Raw genomic sequence first — 9,646 nt, 5'->3', positions numbered from 1 at the left:
ATATTATATTATATTATATTATATTATATTATATTACTAGCTATGTGATCTCTGACAAGTCATTTAACCAGCCTGATCTCTAAAATGGGGGATAAACTTTCAGTTCTTAACTCAAATGGTTTCTATGGAGATCAAATAAACTATTTTATAAACTTGACAGTCCTACAAACTTTAATGAAGAATCTCTAGGATAGCTAGGCTTTTGAAGGTTTTGCTTTTTAGTCGATTAGCCCTGTCCTATTTTTGGTGACACCATTTGGAGAGTTCTTGGCAAAGATACTGAAGTGGTTTGCCATTTCCTTCTCCAGCTCATTTTACAGAAGAGGAAACTAAGGCAAACAGTTGTGACTTGCACAGGGTCTAAGTCTAGATTTTAACTCAGGTCCTCCTTACTGTGGACCTGGAATTTGCTATACCGTGTCAAGACCTTTGAAATATAAAGTTAAAAAACAACAGGACTCATTTTGATCAGAAAGCCTTTCCTCTTCTTAATTTCCCTACAGATACATCAAGGGTACTAACAGCCTTTCAGCAACCTGGTTTGCATTGTGGATTATCCACTATTCTTCCACCTCTTTACTCCCCTTGAGTTGACTTTTCAAATTCTACTTCCATAACGACTTTTGTACATGTGCCCTTCTCTCCATTTACACAACCACCACCTTGGTTCATCTTCCCATTACTTTTTGCCTGGATTAATGCCATAACCTTTTTGTTGATTCCCTTGCCTCTAGTTTTTCTTGTCTTCTGGCTTCCATACTGGAGCAGCAAGGTGGTGCAGTGGAGAAAGCAATGGGTCCATTCTGGAGTCAGAAAGAACTGAATCCAAATCCATCCTCAGATACTTACTAGCTATGGGTACATTGGCAAATCTCAATCTTATTTGCCTCAGTTTCTTTCTCTTTTTTATTTTATTTTATCTTATTTATAATATTTTTCCATGGTTTCATGATTCATGATCCCCACCCTGCTCTCCCAGATGACTTATACAAAGACATGGAAGACAGAGATATAATTGTAGTTATGGTAAGCACCAAATAGATTTGTTCACTTGGAATATGTGAGAGGGAGTGGGAGAGCAAAATGAGTCTGGAAAGATAAGATGGAACCAAATCACAAAAGGCTTTAAATACCAGGAAAAAAGGGATTTTTCCTTTAGGATACATATTCCAAGTGAACAAATATACTTGGTGCTTACAATAACTACAATTATATCTCTGTCTTCCATGTCTTTGTATAAGTCATCTCTCATGCCTAGGTTATTCTCACTTATCATTTCAGCCTTATGGAACCCTTAACTCTCTGAAAGGTTGAGCTCAAGTACCAACTCTAACATGAAGTCTTTCATCATCCCAGTTGTTTATGTTCTCCTCTACCTTCAAAATTATTTTACATTATTTTGTTTAGAGATAGGGAATGGTCCTTTCATCAATATGGGAACTCCTAAGTGAGAGAACTCCCTCCACCAATGCAGGTTGATACTTCCTCTGCAATTTGTAGTTTAGAGTTATCTAGAACATTAAGGGATATGGGACGTTCTAGGAGGACTAGCCCCTCTGGTAGGAGGGCTTGCCAACTCCTTTGCAGAGCTGCTCATCCACCATTAGTGTCGATCCAACCCTTACCTGTGGCTCCAAGAAGCTGTAGCACACACAATGGCCACGTCTCAGTAAAACCATCCCAGTAGAGTAGATTAGGTCTAAAGTAGGTATGAGGCAACTGACAGACCTCAAACCCATCACTGAGTTACAGGGATGTCTACCTCAAATAGGTGATGACTTCCCCAGTGGAATGGGTGGATGAAAACAATTTGTTCCAAGGGCCATGAAGGTGTTTGAAGTAGGCTCTGTGGAGTACTTAGAGCTTGGTCAAACATCAGGGATGCTAAGGTCATCCATTGCATACTGGACATCATCAAGCATACTGACTTTTGTCTTGCTGTGGGACTTTGATGACTCTGGAAGAAAAAGTAAGGCTGATGACTTTATGAATTGAATTAAAGGCTCACTTAAATCCCATGTGATGTTATTGATCTTTGAAAATAGAAGACGAACAAGAGCACTGAGAGATAAAGTGACTTGCCAAAGGTCTTATGGACAGTTTATATCAGAGGCAGAACTTGAACTTCAGTCTTCTTGACACTGAGAGTGACTCAGTAGTCATTAAGCCATACTGCCTCTGAGAAATATATATGTACTTAATGTACATGTAAATATATATGAGTTTCCTTGAGCTCCATTTGGAAGAAGAGGCCAGACCAGCTATCTTTCATTCTCTGAATGTTGTCCACATGATTCAGCTATTTTCTTCCCTTGCTCCTGAATCCCCTTTCTACTAATATTTTTCCAGGAACTTCCACTTTAAAGAAGGATCTAGGTTAGCAATGGGCAGTCCTTCATTCCTTTCAGGGTTCTTCCTAGGACTCTGGACTTTTTCTTCAGAATGTTCCCCTTTGGTACTAATACTTTCTCCCCATTCCCCATTTTTTTCAGTATTGTTCAGTCTTAAGAGAACAAAGAAACCATTTGGGGTTTTCTTGGCAAAGATACTGCTATAGTTTGCTATTTCCCTTTCCATCTCATTTTACACATAAGAAAACTGAGGCAAACAGGGTCAAGTGACTTGCCCAAAGTCTAATAACAAAGTCTTTGAAACAATCATCTTCTCTTCCTAACTCTAACTATTAAATCTTTAATCTTATGGCCTTAGATTTTCTGCCAAAATGGCCATCCATGGGAGTTAGGCTTTCAAACTTCCAAATAAATACTCCAGAGAAATAAATATAATGAAAATATATACTAAGCTGATTTTTGTGCAATTCTGTGGGGTAAACTCACCCCTCAGAACAGTACAAAAATCAGCCAGAACCCATAGTATGAGTTGATACAAATATAGTTTTACCTCTTTTTCCACAGCATAGTTTGCTTTTTGAACTTGCACAAAATCTTCTTGATTCCAACAGGGAGAAACTTACCAAAGTCTTTCTGCAATAAGAGATGTCTAACTTTAATGAAAGTAGTATCTGCATCTCTGCTAGAATTATCAAAAGATACTCCTCACTCTGTTCATCTTGCTTCAGAAATGCTTTTCTACTAACCCCAAATGCAAACTCTTTGCTGCCACTACTACTATGTTTCTACTGATCAACATTTACTCTCTTCTCCTGAGTGTCATTTTCCTCTGGAAAACTGATTCCTTGCTCTCCTCAAATCAATATCTATTCCTTGGATTGATCTTTATGAAAAATGTTGTATTTTCCCATTGTAGCTATGTCCCTAATCCTTGACAAACATGTCTCTTTGCCTCCCACCCCCATCCTCATACTATTTCTTTGCAACAAAAAGAAAACACCTCAAAACCCAAAGAAGCTCTGTTGTTTGAAAGTAAAATGTGTACACAATTTTTAAAAATAAATAGCCAAAAATCATATAAATACCATCTATTAATATTCTTTAGCAATTGATTAATAATTAACCATTTAGTACCTCACACTTGATGGAATTAATTGTCTCTTTAATGTCATTAAAATATGATCATACTTGAATTTATCCTTGTAAATGAGATTTGTTAAGTATTTTGCATGGTACATCGCAGAAAATAAATGCTTATTTCCTTCCTCTTTCTTTCTCATTTATCTAATGAAGATGAAGAGAGTAACAGAGTCCATCAGGGCATCCTCTATATAAGAATATATGGTTTCTAGGACAGCGAGGTTGCTCAGTGGATAAAGACTCAAGCCTAGAGACCAGAGGTCCTGGGTTCAAATTTAACTTTGAATATTTCCTAGCTATGTGACCCTGGGAAAGTCACTTACCCATAGTTGCTTAACTCTTTCCACTCTTCTGCCTTGAGGTTGATACTTAGTATTGATTCTAAGACAGAAGGTAAGGGTTTTTTAATTTAAACATTTATTAATATTCATTTTTAACATGGTTACATGATTCATGCTCCTACTTTCCCCTTCACCCCCTGCACTCCCCCCACCCATGGCCGATACACATTTCCACTGGTTTTGTCATGTGTCCTTGATCAAGACCTATTTCCAAATTGTTGGTAGTTGCATTGGTGTGGTAGTTTCGAGTCTACATCCTCAGTCATGTCCACCCCGACCCATGCGTTCAAGCAGTTGTTTTTCTTATATGTTTCCTCTCCTGCAGTCCTTCCTCTGAACGTGGGTAGCATCTTTACCATAAATCCCTCAGAGCTGTCCTGTGTCATTGCATTGTTGCTGGTACAGAAGCCCATTACATTCGTTTTTACCATAGTATATCAGTCTCTGTGTACAATGGTAAGGATTTAAAAAAAAGAATATATGATTTCTTTCTACTATCTTTCACAGTATTTAGCATAATAACTTCTACATAGAAGGTAATCATAAAATATTTATATATTGATCAGTGACCAAAATGCTACCAATATTTTGTGTTTTTTTCTTGCATCAGCTGGCAGAAAAGATGTAGGTATGTCAATGTGAGGGAGAAGAGAAAAAAAAAAGACATGGAGAAGAGAAAGTTATGGTGAGAGAGTCCCACCTATAATTCCCAAGAGCAGAATCTCTCTGAGGGACCTCAATTTAGTCTAACATGCATTTGAGCAAGAATCCCCTACAACATAATGGAGAAATTATCATCCAGTCTTTGAAGACTTTTAGTGAGAGAACTGCATTGTCTTTTGAGTATCCCATTTTTAAATAATTCTAATTTTTAGAAAATTCTCTTTTCTTATATTAAACTCAGTTTGACTCTTTGCAACTTTCAGTCAAATATTCCTGCACCATATGTAGCAAATCTAATCCCACTATTAAATGATTATTTTCGTATCTCCTCTTATGTCTTCTTTTATTCAAGCTAAATATGCACTTCTTTCATTGATTTAAACATGGCATGATCTTAAGGTTCTTTGCCATCAACTTAACCTTTTTTAGGATGCTTTATGGCTTATTAAGTATCCTATCTAAAACGAGGCACCCAAAATTGAAAACAGTTCTTCCATATGTGTTCTGACCAGGACAAAATGCAATGAGATTGTTCCCTTTCTCATTTTGGACAGCATTTCTCTCTTAATGCAACCTAGGATCATAAAACTTTTTTTGGCTGCCATATCACATGGTTGACTCATATTAAGTTTTCAATACACTAAAATCCCTAAATCATTTTCAGATAGACTACTGTCTAACCACACCTCTCCCACCTTCTACTTGTGCCTCATTCATCTTGTTTGTGTTTCCTACTATCTCAGGTTGCTTCAAGGGTAACTGCTCTTCTTTTAACCACAACCAGCTTAGATGATTTCCTCTTGGTTCATACTCCCTCCCTAGGAAGTACATTTGAGTTAGGCTACTAAGGGCAACAATTAAAAAGGTAGACCTAGAAAAATAATAGATTATCCTCTCTTTGAGGTTATACCTTAATGGTATCACTTGAGAAAATGAGAGATAGGTTGTGCCAAATGCAATGTAACTCCTTTCCTGGGTAGACAATGGCCAAGAAAGATTAGTCTTCCTTTCATGAAATCTATGAGGACTACTCTATAAGCATTTATACCAGATCTTTCTCTGACCCATGAATTGGAAAACTAGACCCATTAGTCATTATATTATTAAAAACTTGGCCTTTAATTTAAGCATATTTATAATCTAGTTATGACAAGAATTTTGAAAAAATAAAAACTTTGGTCATCTCAGAAACTTAAAGATATGGCTTTCAATTACATTTTCTTTACACAATGTTAAACTTTTGGACATTATTCAATAGTTTGCGACTTTGAGAACACTATTTGAGAGTTGATAATTATTTATATTTCAGACATGATACATTTGTTGTCAGTTGTTTTTGAAAGTACTTAATTAGTTAAAAAAAAAGACCTTTTGACCAGGAAGTTATGTAGTTTCCTTTATTTAGACATTTCACTGATTTATTCAACATTTTCATGCTCTATTTTATTATTTTTTTTAAAGAATGCTTTGAGGAATCTTGTTGTTACTGGAAATAGTACTGTTTATTCAAGGTTATTTAGTTTTCTTAAACTGCCCAAAGAGTTTCTTCTCTGGTTTGATGTTCACTTCATCATTTGCATTTTTTCCCCAGAAACAACCAGCCTAAAAAGAATGTCTTTTCATTTGAAATCCCAAAATAATATATGAATGTGTAGAACTAGAAGAACATTTTTTAAAAACCCAGACTGGTCCTGGAAAGATTCAGAAGGAGTTGAAATAGATAGATTGGAAAGTTCTGTTTATGCTTCAATTTTTCCCGGAAGAGTTAGAAGTATTGTTGGCTAATGTCTACAATGGTTTGGAAAAGTATCTGCAGGAAATTGGAAGGAAATGTGGCTTTTCCATTTGGTGAAGGCAGGTGTTCCTCTAGGCTAAGTTTAACCTTTAAAACATGAAAAGATCAAAAATCTTCCTTCTGGGAGATTCCACAGCTGTGTATAATGCTTTTCAAAACCTCCTTGGAGAAAGATGCTGGTCTTACATTCAGCAACCTAATACATGACACAGATACTAATGAGGAAGGTTAAAAGATGGTTAAATTTTTTTTAATGGTCTAAGGATCTGGATCCAAAAGGAACAAAATTCCCCTAGTCTCAACAAAGATAGTGTATTATCATTTCACCATACTGAAAGACTTTGTTTCAGAGTCTCAGAGTTGGAAGGTACCTCAGATGCTATCAATTCATCTTGCCATGAATCCAAGGGATCAGTCATTCCCTGCTTAAGTACTTCAAATAATAAAGAACATTCTACTTTTCAAAGTACTCTAATCTTCCTTTGGACAGCTTTATTTGTCAGGAAAATTTTCCTGAACTAAATTGTGTCTCTCTTAGTTCAATTCTGTCTCATGATGCCAAGTTAAAAAAATAATTTTTCTACTACACAAAAGCTATATAGTTGCTCCTTTGTGTTAGATTTACCTCACCTAATTACTCTAATGGCCTGGTTTCTGATTCTCACACCATTATGGACATTTTTAGCTTGTTGGTGTCATTATCAAGATACTGATGTGGCCCAGCACTTCACAGGTAGAGTAGTAGGAGAACCTCCCTCCTTCTCATAATTAGACATTTGGTTTTTAGACTTCTAAACACACTAGCTTTTTTTTTTGCTGCCATGTTATACTATTAATTCATATTGACCTTATAGTATTTTAAGAAAAAAAAAGGGCTCGGTTTTTCATGTAAACTATTATTGAGACATATTTTTATTTGTAAATTATTTAAATATATCCTTATTCAATTCAGTCCATATCAGAAGTAATCAAGATCTTTTAGCACTCTGTTTTTCATCATTTATACAATTAAAATTTATTTAAGTTAAATAAACCTTTATTGATTATCTATGAAGTGCTGCTAGATACTCTGTTAGGTGGTAGGACTATAAAGACAAAAAATAGAATAATCTCTGATCTCAGGGGACTACATTCTGCTGTCATGGACATAGTTATCTTTTTTTTTTTTTTTAATTTAGAAGAAGGAATGATCACCTAACAAGGGAATATCATTAAAAATTTTTGAGTAAGAAGTGGTACCTAAGGGACAGCTAGGTGACTCTGTGGATAGAGAGTCAGGCCCAGAGATGGAAGGTCTTAGATTCAAATCTGATCTCAGAAATTTCCTAGCTTTGTGACTTTGGGCAAAGCACTTTATCCCAAATGCCTAGCACTTACCGCTCTTCTGTCTTGGAACTGATCCTTAGGATACATTCTAAAACTGAAGGTAAAGGTTAAGAAAAATAAGAAAGAAATACTACCTGCAATGAACCCTATAGGAAGCTAGGAATTCTAAGAGGTAGAAGTGAAAAAAAATAGCACATTCTAGACATGAGGTGGTCTATTCATAGGCAGAGATGGGAGATGCTGTATCTAGTTTGGGGAGCAGTTGGTAGGGTGGTTTGATTGGAATGTGGAGTGCTGAAGGGGGAATAATATGGGAGGAAAAAAAACCAGAAACATAGGTAGGAATCAAACCATGAAAGTCTCTAAATGGCCACAAAGTTTGTAATTCATCTTAGAGGCAATAAGGGGCTAATGAAAATTTTTTAAGTAGAGGAGTGATATAGTCAGAGCTGTGTCCTAATTTGACAGTTGGATGAATAATAGCCTTCATAGAGCCTTAACTCAAACAAAGCTTCATCATGGTATGGAAGTGGCTCTGGACTCTCCAAAGGCTATGCCAACTATAAGCTCTAGCATGGTCTACCATAAAGAAAAGACTTGGACTGTGGTCCCAGCTTTAGACTAAGTCCTCTTTCTGAAGACCAAAGTAGTTCATTACAGACATCCTACCGATAATAGACTAGTCAATTGGCAACGAATATTTTTTTTTAGTCATGGCAATGCACAAAATAAATAGCATTTTAAAATGTCCCTTGGTCTTGGGCAGCTTCACCTTCTTCAGTGACTATCACACAGTGATGTGGAAGGGGGCAGAAGTTGCTTAGAATCAAGTAGTTCTTAGGCCATTAATAGGCTTTATTTTATCTGTTGGTATTCTAATTGTGAAATCCTTATCTAAATTGCTGGCACCTTGCTAGAGGAGCCAAATCATATTGATCTTGATGGTCTTGTTATAAACAAAAGCAGCAGGGAAAAAAAAAGAAGTTGTAGCTAAACTGAAGGATAGCTCCCAAGAGATTCTTTGGAGAACCAAAGGAAAATGTTGACAGAGTAAGTTTTATTGAATGCCCAGAGGCAATAAGAAACTATTTCATAAAATATCTGGTCACAGCCTACTACTACAAGAATGTATGGATCTGTATGAAATAACTGCAGCTTATTCACTAACATCATTATCCAAATGGTGGCTCTCCTGGACTTCATGATCTCTAAAAATCACCATTCTACAAACATACCTCCTCTGTACTCCCCACCTCTGGGGCTCTTCCTTCTTTCTTATTGAGAAGGTGGAGAGTATGCTTGTCTCTAATTTTCCATTTAAGGAGGAACCCCAGAGCAATCACCTTATCATTTCCTACCCAGTTGCAGGGGCTTCATCATGTCCCTGGCAGGGTCCTCTTCCTCCTTCACTTTTTCGATCTCCTTTAATATGTTATCTTCTCCCTTTAGAGGAGGGCAGGGACTATCTTTTGCCTTTCTTGTGGTCCCCAATGTTTAGCACATTGCCTGCCACATAATAATAATTGATTGGATGACTGGCCCTGTACATAACATTACTGAAGGTGAAGTGGTAGAAAATTCTACTAAGAATTTGATAAGATCCTTCAAATAAAATCAACATAAACTCTGATAGTGACTTCAATGCAAAAGTAGAAACCAGTGAGGATGGGGAGAAATGTATGAGAAAGCACAATTTAGGAAGAAAGAATAAAAGAATAACTTGCTCTCTTTAAGTTTATTACTCATGGGACTTATGAACAATGAAACAGTTTTGGAAGATATATTCTCTACTCCATTCTCTTCTTTCACCCTGTTTTGAGTGATTTGCCTGTGAACCTCTGCTATCATTAGCTTTACCTACTCACAATATCATTTTTATTGGTCTGGGAAGTTGGAAGTGTGTAATAAAATAAACTGGAAAAAAAAATAAAAAAATAAACTGGAAGACCAGTCTTCCTCTCCTTCAGGCTATGTCTTTTGTATTCTGGATGTTTGAGCAATATATTACATATATATTACATATATATATT

The sequence above is a fragment of the Gracilinanus agilis genome, chromosome 3 (genome assembly GCF_016433145.1).
Source record: "Gracilinanus agilis isolate LMUSP501 chromosome 3, AgileGrace, whole genome shotgun sequence".
NCBI lineage: Eukaryota > Metazoa > Chordata > Mammalia > Didelphimorphia > Didelphidae > Gracilinanus > Gracilinanus agilis.
The sequence above is the reverse complement of the archived record's forward strand: the minus strand, read 5'-3'. Positions refer to the sequence as shown.